The following is a 21,892-nucleotide window of genomic DNA, read 5'->3' as shown; positions in this document are numbered from 1 at the left end:
AAATGTGTAAGCTATTGAAGAAATTTCCTCAAATATATATACATATATATATATATATATATATATATATATATATATATATATATATATATATACATATATATATATATATATATGGGTTCAAATAATATTCTAGTAGTGACAGTGAAATTCGAGTAATTTAGAGAATGTATAGACTCCAAGGGACATTACATTTAAGCTAGATGAAATTCTTCTTATTTGAAAGTTGTATATGTGAAATGCCCTGCTAAGCCCCCAATACACGAGAAGTACTAGGAATTGTGGAAGGGGGCCAGAATGAGCTGCAGTCAGTTACACTCCAAACATAACACTTTATTTAGTTGTACAAATATTACAGCGCAACTTCTAAGCTTGACTATCGACAGAAAACGTCTTTAAACCTAAAACAGCTGAAGGCCCATGAATCAAATACAACTGCTATAAATAATTTTTTTTTTGAGACAGAAGGCTATACGCTTTAACGTTAAATAGTATTTAAGGCCAAGCGATGTAAGACTTGACTAGTCAGATGGATTAAGTTTTTTAAAAGCGGCTGAAGACTGAAAAATTGAAAACAATGTAACTACAATAACCTTTCAATAGGCAGAAGGCCCAAGCTTAATGACCGATAAGAAACCTTACTCCAAAATGGCTGAAAGCCTTTGTTAAAAAAACAAAAAAACAAAAAAAAACAAAATGCAACCAATTTTCTAACGCAGTAGACTCAAAGCTTTTAACCTTAAATAGTATTTAAGCCCAAATTATGTAGGACTTGATAAGTAAGAATCCAAAATTTTAAAGCGGCTAAAGGCCCATCATTTTAAGACCAATATACACTCCTGGAAATGGAAAAAAGAACACATTGACACCGGTGTGTCAGACCCACCATACTTGCTCCGGACACTGCGAGAGGGCTGTACAAGAAATGATCACACGCACACCACAGCGGACACACCAGGAACCGCGGTGTTGGCCGTCGAATGGCGCTAGCTGCGCAGCATTTGTGCACCGCCGCCGTCAGTGTCAGCCAGTTTGCCGTGGCATACGGAGCTCCATCGCAGTCTTTAACACTGGTAGCATGCCGCGACAGCGTGGACGTGAACCGTATGTGCAGTTGACGGACTTTGAGCGAGGGCGTATAGTGGGCATGCGGGAGGCCGGGTGGACGTACCGCTGAATTGCTCAACACGTGGGGCGTGAGGTCTCCACAGTACATCGATGTTGTCGCCAGTGGTCGGCGGAAGGTGCACGTGCCCGTCGACCTGGGACCGGACCGCAGCGACGCACGGATGCACGCCAAGACCGTAGGATCCTACGCAGTGCCGTAGGGGACCGCACCGCCACTTCCCAGCAAATTAGGGACACTGTTGCTCCTGGGGTATCGGCGAGGACCATTCGCAACCGTCTCCATGAAGCTGGGCTACGGTCCCGCACACCGTTAGGCCGTCTTCCGCTCACGCCCCAACATCGTGCAGCCCGCCTCCAGTGGTGTCGCGACAGGCGTGAATGGAGGGACGAATGGAGACGTGTCGTCTTCAGCGATGAGAGTCGCTTCTGCGTTGGTGCCAAAGATGGTCGTATGCGTGTTTGGCGCCGTGCAGGTGAGCGCCACAATCAGGACTGCATACGACCGAGGCACACAGGGCCAACACCCGGCATCATGGTGTGGGGAGCGATCTCCTACACTGGCCGTACACCACTGGTGATCGTCGAGGGGACACTGAATAGTGCACGGTACACCCAAACCGTCATCGAACCCATCGTTCTACCATTCCTAAACCGGCAAGGGAACTTGCTGTTCCAACAGGACAATGCACGTCCGCCTGCATCCCGTGCCACCCAACGTGCTCTAGAAGGTGTAAGTCAACTACCCTGACCAGCAGGATCTCCGGATCTGTCCCCCATTGAGCATGTTTGGGACTGGATGAAGCGTCGTCTCACGCGGTCTGCACGTCCAGCACGAACGCTGGTCCAACTGAGGCGCCAGGTGGAAATGGCATGGCAAGCCGTTCCACAGGACTACATCCAGCATCTCTACGATCGTCTCCATGGGAGAATAGCAGCCTGCATTGCTGCGAAAGGTGGATATACACTGTACTAGTGCCGACATTGTGCATGCTCTGTTGCCTGTGTCTATGTGCCTGTGGTTCTGTCAGTGTGATCATGTGATGTATCTGACCCCAGGAATGTGTCAATAAAGTTTCCCCTTCCTGGGACAATGAATTCGCGGTGTTCTTATTTCAATTTCCAGGAGTGTAACTATCATAAATTTTCGACTGGCAGAAGGCCCACAGTTTTATCTTGAAAGAACGTAATACTTGATAAGTAAGATCCTTAAAACTTAAAGTGGCTGAGGGCTCATCCTTTTAAAAAACAACTACAATAAATTTTCAACAGGCAGAAAGCCCACAGCTTTATCTTCCAAAAGGTAATACCTGATAAGTAGGATCCTTTACACTTAAAGCGGCTGAAGGCCGATGCTTTCAAACTCGTGTCTCAATAGTTCATAGGCGAAGTAATGATGCTAAACTGTTCGCTTTGACCCTGCGCCCATTACACATGTTGTACAAATGGAGATGATGACTTAATTACTGACGAAGCCTTTGGCATAATTGTTTTATTATTCTCCATTGCATGATGTAATTTTAGAAGTTTTACTTCTGATGAAGGTATATTTATATGTACCGAAACCTTGGTCAAGAATTTTAATAAAAAATTTTTATCCTGCAACTGTTTTGGCTGTCATCCTTTTATTTGAAGCTTTTAAAAACAATACATTGCAATACATTAGAAAGGCAGAAAGCTCACAGCTTTACCTTCCAAAAGTTAATACTTTATAAGATCCTTAAAACTTAAAATGGTGCTTTAAAACAATACAATAAAATTTTCAACAGGTATGAGGCCCAAGCTCTATCTTCAGACAATGTAAGACTTGCTCAATTTAGAAAAAATTACCTTTAAAACGGCTGAAGGCCTTTGATTTTAAAAACACAATTACAAACATATAAATTCCAACCATCGGCTATGAGCCATTAAAAATACACAATTAAACGCCAACATGAAAGTTTGTATAGGCAACGGCGCTCAGAAGATTCCAGGGGGGTCGGTCTGCCCTTGACATCCTAACGTTCATGTGGTGTCACCGCCAGACACCACACTTGCTAGGTGGTAGCCTTTAAATCGGCCGCGGTCCGTTAGTATGCGAGGTGCCGGGGCTAGCAGTGTTTTTAACACTAAATTCTTCGAGAATCTTCATATATAAATGATGCTCTAAGCTCCCCCTATTCTAACTCCGACTTTTGCTGTTGCACAAGGATTAAAAAGAAACGCGAACTGACTGTAATAGACCCTGCAAGTGGAGTAGAAAAGAGTTTGGCACCTGTAATAATTTAATTTGATAAATAAGTTAAATAAAGGAAGGTTTCATTAACGTAGTGAGAAATGATACGGTTGTTCTACCGATTAACAGAATGAAAGTTCTGTCCAAAATAACAATATGATTTATTATGACTAAACACAAAATAATAAACAAAAACACATGAAACATTTATAATACATCAAATTGGCTCAAATTGGATACTCAAACAAATGCTGTGAAGGTGAAGTTGTCCTTAAACTAGACTGTGAGGTTTATGACGAAGTGGTATGTGGAGCCAATTCCTTGCCACTCAAATCTTAAGAGAGACACACAGCTAACCCAACATTAATTTCTGCTACCCAAGACAGAACAAAGTTAGAAAAAGACGAACAGGCGCGCTCTGCTGAGGCCTGATTATCACCTAGGAAAATCCCTATCTGCCGGTGCTGCGGACATACATTACCAAACTGTCTTCTTAACTGCCAGAACACGATCTGGCGTACCGGAGGCGATGGCTGGTTGCTTCGACGTCCTGTTGTGGTGATGATAATGTCGCGAGTATAGCCTGAAACGAATTATCCTCGTTTTGGTTGTTCCAGACTAAAGATTTCCTAGCAATACAAATGCGCCTCTGAGGGAGACGAAGAAGGCTCGCCACACAATCACTGACGGTACATTGATTGATTCTAACAAGCGAAGTCACACTGTAACTCCGATACAGTCAACTTTAGCCAAAACTGCTCAAGACAGACAACATAGGCTGCTTGTACGCAGAACGCTCAATTTCCAACTGTACTCGGAAAGTTACGTTGAAGTCGAAACTTCAGCAACTTCGTCAAACAGTTACAATTAAATAAAAGTATATTAGACAGCCAACGGAAAGCAGGCTGTCCAGAGCAGCGAGAGCTCAGTCTTGTAACCTACTCCGACCGAAAGGCGAGAGACGACTACCCCTGAGCAACCGTACAGGCCGAACACAGAACATTCCCGCCCCCATGACAGCGGCTGTGGTTAAACGTTCCAATCAGCAACTCGAAAACCGGCGGAAAATTCCACTCTATTGCCGGAGCACTACCATTCCACCAATGGAGATTCTTGGCGCCAATTTCTGCGCTGATTTTGCTACGTCACGGAGCTATGCCCTGAGCAAGCCAATCACAGTTACTATTTTGCAGAAAGCGCGGGAATTTGCGCGCCACGGCTGCTTGGGAACACAAGTCATTCCCACGCATCGCTGGTAGCCCACCAGAAAGTGTTTTCGCTAAGTTTCTGCGAAGTAACGGAACCTCTAGCCCAGCCGCTACTTCAGGCCCCTGCGGGCGTGTCTCTTGACAATGTCGGCGTCTGGAAAGCATTCACTCGACTGCCTCACACCCGTCGGCTTAACCCTCTCGAGATCAGCAGCGCCTGCCTGTCACCGGACCACCTGGGTGACGAGAGACGCTGCTTGGGAAGTCCACGTGTGAAGGAATGGCAACTTTTCACCGCATGCAATTAGAGAGAGGAAAATCGTAAGATAGAAATATGAGAGGGGGCTCATTCGACCTCTCATAGCCCCTACGCCATTTTAGATTGTAATTGGTGAGCGGTTGGCTCACTTAGGAGCAAGGTAGTGAGTCAATCGCCCAAGAACAATCTCGCAAACTGACTCCACATGCCGCACTCTTTAAAGAAAATCGCTGCAACTGAAAAATGCAGCTCATAGAGGGAGGATTATTTATGATGTAGCCAACTTCACCTTCTTAATATGGAACACTAACACTCACATCACACATCCATACCCAGGGAGCCCCTTCCAAACACCGATTCATACAGACATTCACGCTCTAAATATGGCCTGGGCATCTGAGCCAAATATGGAGCAGTTTATTCTTTACAATCAGAGTTGGAGTGCTCCGCAGTTAAATGCCCAAGATGTTACAACAATTTGTATCATTAAACTAACCTGAACTCACTCATGCATGATACTGTTTAAGTTAACAATCTCTTTGTGAGCTTTCAGAATCTAATTACAACCTCCGATTCATTCTGTCTCCCTGCAGCAAGAATAACCTTTACAAAATGCTCCCTGAACTGATGGTCCATTCACAATGACAGTGGTGGTATCTGCTTCAGTTTATGGGGACTTCAGGCACACTGTTTGCATACACACAACAATAAATACAAATTACAAAAAAACAACATGCTGTGGAGAACAATACAGTAATCTGTAATAAGAATTACAGTGTAAAACACAAACATATACTAGGTATAACATACATTACAAAGAACAACATTAGAGAAAGAAATTTAAGAAAAAAACAAGGTTCATGGGGCATCAAGTCGTGCTTGCACATTGCACAATGTTCACGACTGTGCTGAGAATGAGGCACTAAATCACATTGTTAGAAATATTCGAAGCACTTCACAAATTCCACAGTACTGACATCACATAGGGCTAAACGTCGGGTGTTGTTGCTACGTTGTTGCAACGGCAATAGGGTGTGCTGGAGCATCTGCAATACTCTGTTGAGATTGCACCAAGACCCACGCATATGATCACGGCAGTACGGTAGGAAGACACAGTGATAGGCTCTCCTCACGTCAATTAATTGTCTCTGAGGTCTACTTGTTGGGATACATCACTAGTCTAGGTCTCTTCTCTCGCTGGACAGTACTTTAGGTTTCCCAATATTGCAGTTCGACGAGGGATGATGGCACGTGGAGTGACTCCACAAGTGTGTGAGGTCATCCATACAGGATCGAACTAGGAGCGACGATTGCTAAAACTGCTCTCTAATAGAGAGGGGAAGTTAGAAATGAGACCATTCATTTGTTAGTGTGGCACGATACTGCTTTGTGTACACAGATCGGCCAATGCTAGTGAGTTGTAAAAACCCAAACAGGTGAGTATATAGCGTCCCTTTCTGTCCTGAGGCACATGAGGCGCAGGTTCTGACACGATATGTGATCTTCTTCGTGTACTCACGACAACGTGGTCGGCCGCAGGGAATCCCTCCAAACGGCTGCCGCGTCCAGAGAGCTAGCAGGCTGTCGCGTGTGGGTCGCATGTCAGTGTCAACGGCCAGCCTCACTTTCGCTTGTGGCCCAGCGAGGGCTGTCTGCCGCCTAATCCCTCAGGTATACGGCCCGGTGACTGTCAGCTTGTAGGACCGGATGCTCTCGCGCCCTTCACGTCAGGTGGCGCGCTGACGCTCTCTTCTTGCAGGTAGCCGATGACCTCTTGTTTTTGCTCTGGCTGGTCTCTGCATTGCCACGATCCCCGTCATCTGTACAGTTCTTACAAAAATCTTATGCCTAACTTTTCCCCATGACCCTCTATATTATAATAAATTTACATAATGACACATTGATGGTCTGTCATTTCAGACACTCTTATTTTACTTTTATAGTTATTAATCTATGGCTATCATTATAACAAAATCGTGGTGTATGTAATCTAGACATGGAAATAATTTATCTTGATATTTGTGTAGAGACCGGTCTCACTACTGTACATGGTGTGTGACGCTACACTGGATGAACAGCTAAATGTGCGGGCCCGCACCAATATTACTATTTGTTATATAGATCGACAGTAGACATGCTCAAGAATTAACTACCATATGCCAACGATCTACATTCTATGTCTTCTGAATAAATTATGTTATTATGCAGGCTGAAGTTTTACTGAGCTATAAAGAACATGCAACTATTCTACGTTCGCTTGCCGGTCGTCCCTCCATCTCGGGTCTGTGATTTGATGACCTGAAAAATGACATCCCCACAGGCGCGCGCCAAACATTCCTACTTGTGGTAGAAAACCCCAATAATATTAATCTAGTTATTGTTAAATCCTATGGTTTAACTTATCCTAGTATATCGTACCTTTTTTTCTATTTTTATTTATTTATTTATTTATTTATTGTTTACCTTATACAATACTCTTACATAATTCCTGTTACGTTGAGATGTCTCGCTGCTGGCCGCTATTAACGACAGTGGTGTGCGCGCCGTACGACATGACCTCCGAGTTTTCATTACGCCTCACTGAAACTCCAGAGACTGGGTTAGCCATGGCTATACAAGACAATAAATTTATAGTTGAACTTAATTTTGTATGTGATGCAGTTTTAGAAATGAAAGCGCACCTTTCCAGAGGCAATGTAATATGACCAAGCCAAGTCTGGTTCCTGTTGAGGATTCAGTCGCCCACCACACGCCAGCTACACAGTATGTCACGAATATCCAAGTATAAGTCCCTGGTTATTCATCTGTGACAGTCGCAAGCAGCATGCTAAATCCCCAACCAGCACGTTGGCATGGTAGGCTTTATGCCCGCATTTCTACCGTCTAGGGCACCATTGGAGTCAAACGCTCACATCTCGTGGTCGTGCGGTAGCGTTCTCGCTTCCCACGCCCGGGTTCCCGGGTTCGATTCCCGGCGGGGTCAGGGATTTTCTCTGCCTCGTGATGGCTGGGTGTTGTGTGCTGTCCTTAGGTTAGTTAGGTTTAAGTAGTTCTAAGTTCTAGGGGACTGATGACCATAGATGTTAAGTCCCATAGTGCTCAGAGCCATTTGAACCATTTCAAACGCTCACAGGTTCACCCCGACTTGCAAGACAACGATGCTGGCGCATCACTGTAAAAACTATACTGCCCATATTCATCCTCGAAATCACGCTATATACCAAAATATTGCAGAGCACTGTTGCGTGCCTGCAAGCATTGGTATGAACGTCTCACGAACTGGTTGTGGCCGCTATGGAGCGTATCACGACTTCTCAGAACGCTTCTAAAAGCACGTTCTTGTATGCGCCCGTTTGTGCGACTTCTCCTCACTCATCATTATCCCTCAACATGGACACCAGACAGGAAAGGACAAAAACATTGCTCATGAAAAGGTAGTGTCTCCTACTCCATCGACATTGGAGATCGCGAACATAAAAAGAGGATAGCAGCAGTAAATTCTTATGCAAGACAACGCAGCGTGTTAATACTTTAGCAATCTTAATCCATTAATGCAACGATTATTGTTCCCCGAAGAAAGGTTCATATATTTGCCTATTCCACTATGTACACCACTTAAACTACTATTATTCCACGAACTTCTTTGTGTGAGAGATGCTGTGGAGTCCTATGGACTAGCGCCAATCCCTTGTCAGACTCCCCCTCCTCTGACGTGCATTAGGATTTGCAGGTCTAATTTCAATCTCCTGGTTCTCCTGTGGTCCTTGATTTCGCTCTCTCCAGTTACGGTCGCTTTGCCGTTCGTTATTCCTCCTGTCCCAGATTCCTTGTCTAGATTGGCCCTGTTCCCTGACGTTCTGGATTCCGTGTCTCTGGTTTCCATAATCTTGAATTGCGTAACCTTGATTTCCGTAACCCTGGTTTCCTAACTGACGAGCGCGATTATGCGATCTGTTGTCGTCTGCCCTTGCTGGCCCGTGGTATTTGTTATTTTGCGCCTTCTTCCTGTCCTTTGCGTCTTGTTTATCGAAGACTACTTCGAGTTCGCGCAATAGACTCTTGAATGCTTCTATGTCAGATCCACACTTGCCGACAAGTGTCTGTTGATACCTAACAGGCAATTTGGAAAAACAAAATTTGATGATTTCTCCCTTGCTATATGGACTATCTAAAAATTGATTTTTCTTGAGTAAATCATCAAAAAATTTGGTTGCGCTCCTTTGCCCGGACACTTCCAGTTCAGGACAAAATATTATTTCGTCTTTAATCCTGTCTTGCGTTTCCTTTGACCAGTAGATCCCCAGGAACGCATCAACAAATTCCTGATAAGTCTGACACGTCGCTGCCACACCCCGCATCTTTTCCGCGGCTTGGCCTTCGATGTGTCCACACATGAATTCTAATTTTGCCAGGGTTGGCCATGATGACGGTAATGAATTTGAAAACTGCATCATCCAGCTCTTGGGATGCATCGACCCTCCATTATCTCTGAACTTTTGGAATTTTAGTATCGACAGGAAGTGATTGTGATCAAAATCCTGTCCGATCCTCGCAGTGGTGTTGTCACTCGTTTCCGATACTTGCACGTCTGCTGATTGTCCTGATCTATCTTGCTGATAACTGTGATGTGCTACCTCTGTATCACAGTGGCAGTGGCACTAATAATTCACTCTCCTAAGTGGGCTACAATTATTGGAGCTATTACTAGGTGTTTCTGCGTGTGCATTGTTAGTTCCGCACTCTGTCACTGGGCTAGAGCACGGCGGGCTTTTCCTCGGAGACACAATTCTGTGTACTCCATCATTGGTATCCGAACGCGCAGTGCTCGTGTGCCCGTTTCGCTCTAGTTTTGCTATCCGACTCTTTACTTCTTTCATTCGTTTCGTGATGTTCGTAACCGCAATATTACCTTGGGTTTTTAAGAACGCTAGGGATTTTGAGTGGGCTTGTGTCGCACGTCGCAAGCGACCTGCGAGTTGAGAAGTTACTTTTGCGATTTTCATGGCCCCTGTTGCTGCCGTTTTGGCTAGGCCTGCTACTTTTTGTACTACCATTGACAATTGTTTTGCTTCTCCACATTCTTTCTTTATTGTTAGTAATTCCCCACGAATTTCTCCTATATGCGAAATTATAGTCTGAGTGTCCTTCTTACCCTGTTTCTCATCTTCTTTCATTGATCGTAGGAATCTCAGTATTTATTTTTTATTTATTTCGAGTCAAAAACATTACAACAATATTTACAATATATACAATATAACAAATCAGGTCAAATCATAAAAGAACAAACTAAACGGTATTAGCCCAAAATTGTGCAACGGCAGCAGCATTGTCTGAAACATCAACAAGCTCTTGTGTGGAACATGATACAGGACATCTAGGACAGTTAATTAAATGTTTGGTTGTCTGTTCTTCTCCGCAGTCACACAAGGTGGAAGATTCCTTCATGAAGCCCCATTTAAACAGGTTGTCCTTAGTTCGTCCGACGCCACTCCTGAGCCGATTTAGAGACTTCCACACTGTCCAGACTTGATTTCCACCAGGAGGAAGGGTCTCAGAAGGAGTCATCCAATCATTGCTGTCAGATTTTGCTGTCCACTGAGATAGTCTGGCTGCTCCAGTCCGACCGGTGAGGGGTGTAGTAGTTCTCATAAAGCTCCTCCTAGATTTGAGTCTACTAATTGGTGGCTGGTATCCATGTAGCAGGTGATCGGTGTTATGATCTGCTTTATGTCTCTCAAGTTTGGCTGCGACTTCACGCCTTATGTCTGGAGGAGCAATACCTGCTAGTTTATGGAGTTTATCAATAGGTGTAGCTTTGAGGCATCCCGTTACTGTCCTGCAGGTTTCGTTCAGTGCCACATCAACCTGCTTTGCATGAGATGACTTGTACCATACAGGACATGCGTATTCAGCTGCGGAATAGCACAAGGCCAAGGCTGATGTTCTTAGTAGTTTGGGATCTGCACCCCAAATGCTGCCAGTGAGCTTCCGCAGGATGTTGTTACGAGCAGCAACTTTCTGCTTAGTGTTAGTGCAGTGTTTTCTGTAGGTCAACGTTCGATCTAAGGTGACACCCAGATATTTGGGGTAGAAACAATGTTCAAGCTCTTGATCTTCCCAACACACTGTAAGTTTTCTGTAGGCCTCTCGATTGCGTAGGTGGAAAGCACAAACTTGAGTTTTAGTAGGGTTCGGTCTTAAGTTATTGACTCTGTAGTACTCAGATAGGTCCTTGAGAGCAACAGTAAGCTGGTTTTCTACTGTGTCAAAATCTCTGGCTTGTGTGACTAAGGCAAGATCATCTGCATAGATGAAACTCTTTGTAAGAGAAGGTTGAGGCTGGTCATTTGTAAATATGTTGAACAATATGGGGGAAAGGACACTACCCTGAGGCAAGCCATTCCTTTGACTTCTCCATCTACTCCTTCTTCCTTGGAACTCCACATAGAATCGCCGGTTTTCCAAAAGTGTCTGCACAGTTCTGGTGAAATTAATGTCTCTAGTGATGTAGTAGACTTTGTGCAATAATTGTCGATGTTGAATGGTGTCATATGCTGCTGTGAGATCCACGAAGACAGCCCCGGAAATGTATCCTTTTTCATATCCCTCTTCAATATGTTCAGTCAGATTAAGGACTTGTGCTGTACAATTCTTTCCAGGTCGGAAACCTGCTTGTTGAGGTATGAGTTGTTTTTCAACAATGAGAGTGAGTCTATTTAGTAACATTCTTTCATAGATTTTATACAAATGGCAAAGGAGCGAAATCGGTCGGTAGTTCTTGGGATCAGCTGCACCCTTTCCAGGTTTTAGTAAGGGAATAACTTTAGTTTTCCTCCAGATGGCAGGGATCTGTTTCCGCTTCAGGCAACCATTATAGAATTGTAGAAGCCATCCTTCCGTGATGGGACCAAAATGTTTAATTTGCTCAATCATTAGGTCGTCTAGACCAGGCGCTTTACCATTTTTGCATTTCTGAATTGCGGTTCTAAGTTCTTGTAAGGTGAAGTCATTGGATAGGTGGTTGTTTTCACGTTCAGGTTCTCTTTTGAGTTTTGTTCTATCCTTAGAACAATTGACCCTGCCATTCTGAATTAGATGATGAGCAATTTGATCTGGTGCAATGTTTGCATGGCCATGGTTGTGGACAGGGTCGTTGTTCAGGCGTCGCAGCAACTGCCAGGCTTTCTGACTGCTTTTAGACATATCAAGGTTCTCGAGTAACTCTATCCATCGTTCTTTTTTGGATTTGGCTAAGGCTGAGGATAAATTTTGGCCAGCAGTTAAAGTTTCAATGCTGTAAGGATTATCATTGAAAAGTTGGATATAGTTATGTAGATGCTTCACGGATTCTTCTGTCAAGCCAGGTATGTAGTTAACTCGACAGCCTCTGGGAGTTGAGAGTCTTGAGCATCTTTTCACGGCTTCTACAAACTCATCATAGTTGGAGACTGAGGGTTCTATGCGTGAAACTTCTGAGTCAAGGAGATCAGCAAACTTCTGCCAGTCTGCTTTCTTGAAATTGTATCGCCTTCGGAATGATGTGATTCTAGGAGTAATGGCTGCAAACACTTGGCAGCCTATGGGGCGGTGTTGAGTATTTGGTATCGGATTTAGAACAGTTTTTCTGCATTGGTGAGCTATGTTCTCGCTAACAAAAATTAAGTCGGGGTTATACCCACGTTTCCAACGCCCACTGTTAAAAGATGGTGGGAGTTTATTATCATGGACAAGATTAAGATGGTTGGTTTCAGCCCAAGTCAAAACTGCTTCACCATTACTGTCGTCCTCAACATAACCCCAAACACTGCTATGACTATTGAAATCTCCAACAATAAAGTGAGCTTGTTGATTGGAGTAGTTGTCTGTAGGTGAAAATTGGAAATCTGTTCCTGGGGGTTTGTAAATTGACGACACAATACAACCATTCAGTTCTACAGACAGTATTTCAATATTGTTGGATTCTGTAAGTGAGGTAGAGAGAACAGCTATATCGTTCCTCACAAAGATAGCACTGCCATATTGTCTATGGGGTCGCTCAACTGCCAGTTTCATCCCAAGGATTTTTGGTCTTCTCATGGTGTCATCTCGATGGGTTTCTTGTATACATAAAATATCACACCTAGGTTCCTTGGCAATATGTTGCAGGAGTTCTTCTTTGGCAACAGACAATCCTTCTATGTTATTTGATACAATCACAAGGTGAGGTCTTGATAAAGACCTTTGGTTTCCATTCATAGTGAAACCTATAATGCAATGCTTTTGGAATGCTGACGTTCAGTTCAGTACTGGAGAATCTAGTCCAGTACCTATGCAGGGGCACCACGTGCAGGAGTCAGCTTCAGTATTGGGTTAATGTCATCTTTTTGATCCTCGTCACACATGGGCGATGTAACTCTGGACACCTGGGCACTAGAGCTCTGACGTGGCCGAGCTGGCCCCTGTCTGCTCTCGTTCGTTTGATTATAAACTTCTGCTGCCGTCTCGACCTGTGTGCCTGTCTCTGTTTCATCCTCTATCTCACTATCATAATCACGGTCGCGACGTTGCTCTAAGATCGCGTCCAAATCACCGTCCTCATCAATGACCCTGTCGTCCTGTCCTGCTAAAAATGTGCCCATCTCACCTCCGAACCTATCCCCGCCAGTAACGTGCCCCTTATCCATTATAGTATCCACTTTTGATTTAGCTTCGCTCACTAATAGTCGTGCCTTTCTTCTCGTGATCATTCATGAGAAACAAAATTAATCTAAAATACACAGTAAGAATAATCTACTCCCTGTATTTTTACACAAAGACATAAAATTTCAACAACGCTGTCCCAACGCTGTAATTACAAACACAATTTGATGTGGTACAGAAACCGCACACAAATCCGACAAAGTGCGATGTGGTACGGACACCACATCAACGAAACACAAAAAACAATGAACAAAAAAAATATATACACTGAAAACAAAAACTGTAATCATGCACCGCTACTTAAAAACTAATCGCGGAACTACAAGAAAAAGAACTTGGGTATTAATTATTGAAAAATAGAGAAAAAGAATTTGAATGTTTCTACTAATAATACTGTTTGTTAATCAGTGATTCACAGGAAAGATCCGAGGCTAAGGGTCGCCATTTTATGCGAGGTGCCGGGGCTAGCAGTGTTTTTAACACTAAATTCTTCGAGAATCTTCATATATAAATGATGCTCTAAGCCCCCCTATTCTAACTCCGACTTTTGCTGTTGCACAAGGATTAAAAAGAAACGCGAACTGACTGTAATAGACCCTGCAAGTGGAGTAGAAAAGAGTTTGGCACCTGCAATAATTTAATTTGATAAATAAGTTAAATAAAGGAAGGTTTCATTAACGTAGTGAGAAATGATAGGGTTGCTCTACCGATTAACAGATTGAAAGTTATGTCCAAAATAACAATATGATTTATTATGACTAAACACAAAATAATAAACAAAAACACATGAAACATTTATAATACATCAAATTGGCTCAAATTGGATACTCAAACAAATGCTGTGAAGGTGAAGTTGTCCTTAAACTAGACTGTGAGGTTTATGACGAAGTGGTATGTGGAGCCAATTCCTTGCCACTCAAATCTTAAGAGAGACACACAGTTAACCCAACATTAATTTCTGCTACCCAAGACAGAACAAAGTTAGAAAAAGACGAACAGGCGCGCTCTGCTGAGGCCTGATTATCACCTAGGAAAATCCCTATCTGCCGGTGCTGCGGACATACATTACCAAACTGTCTTCTTAACTGCCAGAACACGATCTGGCGTACCGGAGGCGATGGCTGGTTGCTTCGACGTCCTGTTGTGGTGATGATAATGTCGCGAGTATAGCCTGAAACGAATTATCCTCGTTTTGGTTGTTCCAGACTAAAGATTTCCTAGCAATACAAATGCGCCTCTGAGGGAGACGAAGAAGGCTCGCCACACAATCACTGACGGTACATTGATTGATTCTAACAAGCGAAGTCACACTGTAACTCCGATACAGTCAACTTTAGCCAAAACTGCTCAAGACAGACAACATAGGCTGCTTGTACGCAGAACGCTCAATTTCCAACTGTACTCGGAAAGTTACGTTGAAGTCGAAACTTCAGCAACTTCGTCAAACAGTTACAATTAAATAAAAGTATATTAGACAGCCAACGGAAAGCAGGCTGTCCAGAGCAGCGAGAGCTCAGTCTTGTAACCTACTCCGACCGAAAGGCGAGAGACGACTACCCCTGAGCAACCGTACAGGCCGAACACAGAACATTCCCGCCCCCATGACAGCGGCTGTGGTTAAACGTTCCAATCAGCAACTCGAAAACCGGCGGAAAATTCCACTCTATTGCCGGAGCACTACCATTCCACCAATGGAGATTCTTGGCGCCAATTTCTGCGCTGATTTTGCTACGTCACGGAGCTATGCCCTGAGCAAGCCAATCACAGTTACTATTTTGCAGAAAGCGCGGGAATTTGCGCGCCACGGCTGCTTGGGAACACAAGTCATTCCCACGCATCGCTGGTAGCCCGCCAGAAAGTGTTTTCGCTAAGTTTCTGCGAAGTAACGGAACCTCTAGCCCAGCCGCTACTTCAGGCCCCTGCGGGCGTGTCTCTTGACAATGTCGGCGTCTGGAAAGCATTCACTCGACTGCCTCACACCTGTAGGCTTAACCCTCTCAAGATCAGCAGAGCCCACCTGTCACCGGACCACCTGGGTGACGAGAGACGCTGCGTGGGAAGTCCGCGTGTGAAGGAATAGCAACTTTTCACCGCATGCAATTAGAGAGGAAAATCGTAAGATAGAAATATGAGAGGGGGCTCATGCCACCTCTCAAGTATACGTCAGACCCGCGTGTCGCCACTGTCAGTGATTGCAGACCGAGCGCCACCACACGGCAGGTCTAGAGGGACGTCCTAGCACTCGCCCCAGTTGTACAGCCAACGTTGCTAGGAATGGTACACTGACAAACTACGCTCTGATTTGCCGAGACGATAGTTAGCATTGCCTTCAGCTACGTCATTTGCTACGACCTAGCAAGGCGCCATTACCAGTTAATATTGAGATTGTAAAACATGTACCGCCAAGAGCGATGTTCACCAATTATGCATTGAAGTTAAGTATTCCAGAAGCTATGTACTATTTTTGGCTACTATAATTCCTTGTCATTTTCCAGACCTCACGCCAGCCTGCGTGAGCTTAAACGCGTGCCTTTCGGCTTCCTCCAAACCCCGTGAATTGGCTCCTGCCAATTCACAACAGTTCACTTAGGTGAGACAAGAAGTCGGCCCAACTATACTTGATCCACGGGCAACACAACCAAGAGACCTTCAGGGACCCACTGAGAGGACGACTTGCTAACAACCGACCAGTATACGAGGATTTCAAAGCCAAAACGTTACAGACAGAGCCGCCCACAACCAAACATACATTAAGTTGTCTAAAACTGCACACCAAGTTGGACAGCGACAACAACTGAGGAAAGGATACTGCCTGAATTTACGTCTGCGACCACTGACGGCCACAAGGCAGAAAATTCCGCTGGTCCACTTGAATATCAGATCGACAAATATAGTTAATTCCACCACACGGCAGCTAAATCTTCACCAACTCGAACACTCGCTGTTGTTCCCAGGAATACCGCCAACAGCGAACCACCAACCAAGGGGACAATGTGAAATCACCACTCAACTTTCATGTCATGTGTCGGTGAGCCACGAACCTCGTAGGCCTCGGAACAGCCCCCACACGCTCCGACACTGCATAGAGGCCGCCAGCGGGCCTGGCCGAATGTGCCACGTGGAGACTTGCTTGCTGATCCGCTCCAACCGACCGACTACTGCCAGTACGCTGACAACATTTAAAACAAGTTGTCAGTGGAAATGACACCAACTACACACACAGTTTGACAAACACTTGCACGAAGACTTGAACGACACTCAGCAGTGGATGCGCAATCACGAAGACAAATTGGGAGTCGATACACACACACACAACCAACCCATAAGCGATCGACGAGCCAATTCACGTCGTCCAGTGGGACGACCGACCGACGATCCACGAAGGCAGTCCCCGTCTCAAGTGATGCGTGGCGGCAACAGTCGGGCGAGCCGTGGACATCCAGGCCTCACTGCTGCTCCAGCCCGACTGAAGTAGTGCGTGTTCCAGCTCTGCGAGTGGCCGGTCCGAACTGCCCTCCTGGTACGTTCCAACTGACTCCACGACAGGCGACAACCGCGAAGTCATAGCAGTGCAGCGAAGATAACACATGAGTTCTATATCGACGGGCGCTGCTGCCGCCGCTGACGGGCAGGCAAAGCAGCAACTCAGTGGCGACAGAACTTGAGACTAACACACCGAGATGGCAACACGAAGAAAACACGATGTAAAATAAGAAATGGCACGAGCGCATGCCACGCACGGCGCAATATGGTCTAAGTGTTTTACTCTTGTAAGTAACACATAAAAATTGTGGTCACTAAGTCCTTAACAATTGTTTCCTTAGGTCCAGTTAAGACAATTATTATAATTCCGATGCAAAGGCAGTCGTTATGCGACTAGTACAAAACAAGAAACTGACTATTTCAAAGTAGTTTACACAGACAAATACCAAAGTCATGCGACTAGTACAAAACAAGAAACTGACTATTTCAAAGTGGTTTACACAGACAAATACCAAAGTAAATACTTCGTGAATGTGGATACAATGTATCACTGTTAGGTATGAAACACATTTACGTTGAGTTCATCATATATACCGTTAGTGGAAACCATCAATGAACGAAATGTTCCTGAACAATCAAAAACGTATCATGTACTCGAAACAATACCTCCTCTCCTTTCTCTTTCAGGGAGTATATATTTTATAAATGCTGTCATGTGAAGAGAGAAGGCGTAGCGCTGAGAGACCAGTTCTTGCCGTAGCAGAGAAACCTAAGTAATAGCTGGGAACGAAAAAAGAAGATTTACGTGTATAAGTGATCATAACACCTTTGTTGTACAGCTTGTAGTAACATTGAGTGGAGATATGACAAGCTGTTCCCAGCATAGCGTTCTCACAAGTATTAAATGATTTGCTATTAATGTTGACGAATGTGTTATTTCCAAAGGATATTCTTACTCGATAATATAAATGCATTTGTGTATATTCATATAGTAATAAGTCGTAAAAACCTCCCGTGACGCGGTGTTACTACGTTGGTACAGAATGTAGTACGAGAAGAAATGAAAACCCCTACTAACAGCTATAGGTCAATATAATGGAATGAGAACCATCATCTGCTTGTTCTCTCTCTGCCGCATATACAACATGTCACTGCCACAGTACGGAGATTTAATTTAAAGATAGAGTGTGCCGCCGGCTGCGTGCGTTAAAATCGAACACTCGATACGCTGTGTGGGCTGCATCGCGCCGGGTTTATTGCGGGCCGCGGCCATTTGCGTCGGTTAATAACGCTGCTGTTCGCTTTTCACGAAAGCCACGAGAGCGGCTTCGCCCGCAATCTCCCGTGGAATGTCTCTGGAACAAATGCCGTTAGTACAGGGTCGAGAGTGCAAATTATGGCGAGCTCCAATAGAAGCCGCGATGCACGTCGGAACCGACCAGGAGGCCGTGGCGGACAAAGGGCGGGCAGTCCTCCGAGGGACTGGGCGGGCAGACAGGCGAGCAGCGGCATCGCCTGTACCTTCCACTGAAAAGAATCACAGAACTTGTTAGTATGCTACATACAGGGTGTCCAGAAAAGGGCTCCCTGATTTCAAAATTAAATATCTCGAAAACAAAGATCGATAGAGGAATGCAGTAAACGGTATGTTTATTATGAAAGCTGTAAGAAGTTTATACAGCAGTTTGAAATAATAGTTACAAAAGCTCCGAACATATGGCGCTGTACGCTGTACAGCTCATATCAGCATACATAAGTGAAATAATCGTATGGAAACAATCTTTGTAAACAATTACATCATAATGTTTTCAAAATGTTCACCATTGGCACTACAGAGGTGGCGCAAACGAAGAATGAAATTCGCCATCACATTTCGTAGTGTCTCAACCGAAATGGATTCACATGCCACGCTGTACAGCTCATATCAGCATACATAAATGAAATAATCGTATGAAAACAATCTTTGTAAACAATTACATCACAATGTTTTCAAAATGTTCACCATTGGCACTACAGAGGTGGCGCAAACGAAGAATGAAATTCGCCATCACATTTCGTAGTGTCTCAACCGAAATGGATTCACATGCCACGCTGTACAGCTCATATCAGCATACATAAATGAAATAAACGTATGAAAACAATCTTTGTAAACAATTACATCACAATGTTTTCAAAATGTTCACCATTGGCACTACAGAGGTGGCGCAAACGAAGAATGAAATTCGCCATCACATTTCGTAGTGTCTCAACCGAAATGGATTCACATGCCACGCTGTACAGCTCATATCAGCATACATAAATGAAATAAACGTATGAAAACAATCTTTGTAAACAATTACATCATAATGTTTTCAAAATGTTCACCATTGGCACTACAGAGGTGGCGCAAACGAAGAATGAAATTCGCCGTTACATTTCGTAGTGTCTCAACCGAAATGGATTCACATGCCACGCTGTACAGCTCATATCAGCATACATAAATGAAATAAACGTATGAAAACAATCTTTGTAAACAATTACATCATAATGTTTTCAAAATGTTCACCATTGGCACTACAGAGGTGGCGCAAACGAAGAATGAAATTCGCCATCACATTTCGTAGTGTCTCAACCGAAATGGATTCACATGCCACGCTGTACAGCTCATATCAGCATACATAAATGAAATAAACGTATGAAAACAATCTTTGTAAACAATTACATCACAATGTTTTCAAAATGTTCACCATTGGCACTACAGAGGTGGCGCAAACGAAGAATGAAATTCGCCATCACATTTCGTAGTGTCTCAACCGAAATGGATTCACATGCCACGCTGTACAGCTCATATCAGCATACATAAATGAAATAAACGTATGAAAACAATCTTTGTAAACAATTACATCACAATGTTTTCAAAATGTTCACCATTGGCACTACAGAGGTGGCGCAAACGAAGAATGAAATTCGCCATCACATTTCGTAGTGTCTCAACCGAAATGGATTCACATGCCACGCTGTACAGCTCATATCAGCATACATAAATGAAATAAACGTATGAAAACAATCTTTGTAAACAATTACATCATAATGTTTTCAAAATGTTCACCATTGGCACTACAGAGGTGGCGCAAACGAAGAATGAAATTCGCCATCACATTTCGTAGTGTCTCAACCGAAATGGATTCACATGCCACGCTGTACAGCTCATATCAGCATACATAAGTGAAATAATCGTATGAAAACAATCTTTGTAAACAAATACATCACAATGTTTTCAAAATGTTCACCATTGGCACTACAGAGGTGGCGCAAACGAAGAATGAAATTCGCCATCACATTTCGTAGTGTCTCAACCGAAATGGATTCACATGCCACGCTGTACAGCTCATATCAGCATACATAAATGAAATAAACGTATGAAAACAATCTTTGTAAACAATTACATCACAATGTTTTCAAAATGTTCACCATTGGCACTACAGAGTTGGCGCAAACGAAGAATGAAATTCGCCATCACATTTCGTAGTGTCTCAACCGAAATGGATTCACATGCCACGCTGTACAGCTCATATCAGCATACATAAATGAAATAAACGTATGAAAACAATCTTTGTAAACAATTACATCATAATGTTTTCAAAATGTTCACCATTGGCACTACAGAGGTGGCGCAAACGAAGAATGAAATTCGCCATCATATTTCGTAGTGTCTCAACCGAAATGGATTCACATGCCACGCTGTACAGCTCATATCAGCATACATAAATGAAATAAACGTATGAAAACAATCTTTGTAAACAATTACATCACAATGTTTTCAAAATGTTCACCATTGGCACTACAGAGTTGGCGCAAACGAAGAATGAAATTCGCCATCACATTTCGTAGTGTCTCAACCGAAATGGATTCACATGCCACGCTGTACAGCTCATATCAGCATACATAAATGAAATAAACGTATGAAAACAATCTTTGCAAACAATTACATCATAATGTTTTCAAAATGTTCACCATTGGCACTACAGAGGTGGCGCAAACGAAGAATGAAATTCGCCATCATATTTCGTAGTGTCTCAACCGAAATGGATTCACATGCCACGCTGTACAGCTCATATCAGCATACATAAATGAAATAAACGTATGAAAACAATCTTTGTAAACAATTACATCACAATGTTTTCAAAATGTTCACCATTGGCACTACAGAGGTGGCGCAAACGAAGAATGAAATTCGCCATCACATTTCGTAGTGTCTCAACCGAAATGGATTCACAAGCCACGCTGTACAGCTCATATCAGCATACATAAATGAAATAAACGTATGAAAACAATCTTTGTAAACAATTACATCACAATGTTTTCAAAATGTTCACCATTGGCACTACAGAGGTGGCGCAAACGAAGAATGAAATTCGCCATCACATTTCGTAGTGTCTCAACCGAAATGGATTCACATGCCACGCTGTACAGCTCATATCAGCATACATAAATGAAATAAACGTATGAAAACAATCTTTGTAAACAATTACATCACAATGTTTTCAAAATGTTCACCATTGGCACTACAGAGGTCGCGCAAACGAAGAATGAAATTCGCCATCACATTTCGTAGTGTCTCAACCGAAATGGATTCACATGCCACGCTGTACAGCTCATATCAGCATACATAAATGAAATAAACGTATGAAAACAATCTTTGTAAACAATTACATCACAATGTTTTCAAAATGTTCACCATTGGCACTACAGAGGTGGCGCAAACGAAGAATGAAATTCGCCATCACATTTCGTAGTGTCTCAACCGAAATGGATTCACATGCCACGCTGTACAGCTCATATCAGCATACATAAATGAAATAAACGTATGAAAACAATCTTTGTAAACAATTACATCATAATGTTTTCAAAATGTTCACCATTGGCACTACAGAGGTGGCGCAA

This window comes from Schistocerca nitens, chromosome 2, assembly GCF_023898315.1.
Source record: "Schistocerca nitens isolate TAMUIC-IGC-003100 chromosome 2, iqSchNite1.1, whole genome shotgun sequence".
NCBI lineage: Eukaryota > Metazoa > Arthropoda > Insecta > Orthoptera > Acrididae > Schistocerca > Schistocerca nitens.
Note: the sequence above shows the minus strand (reverse complement) of the source record.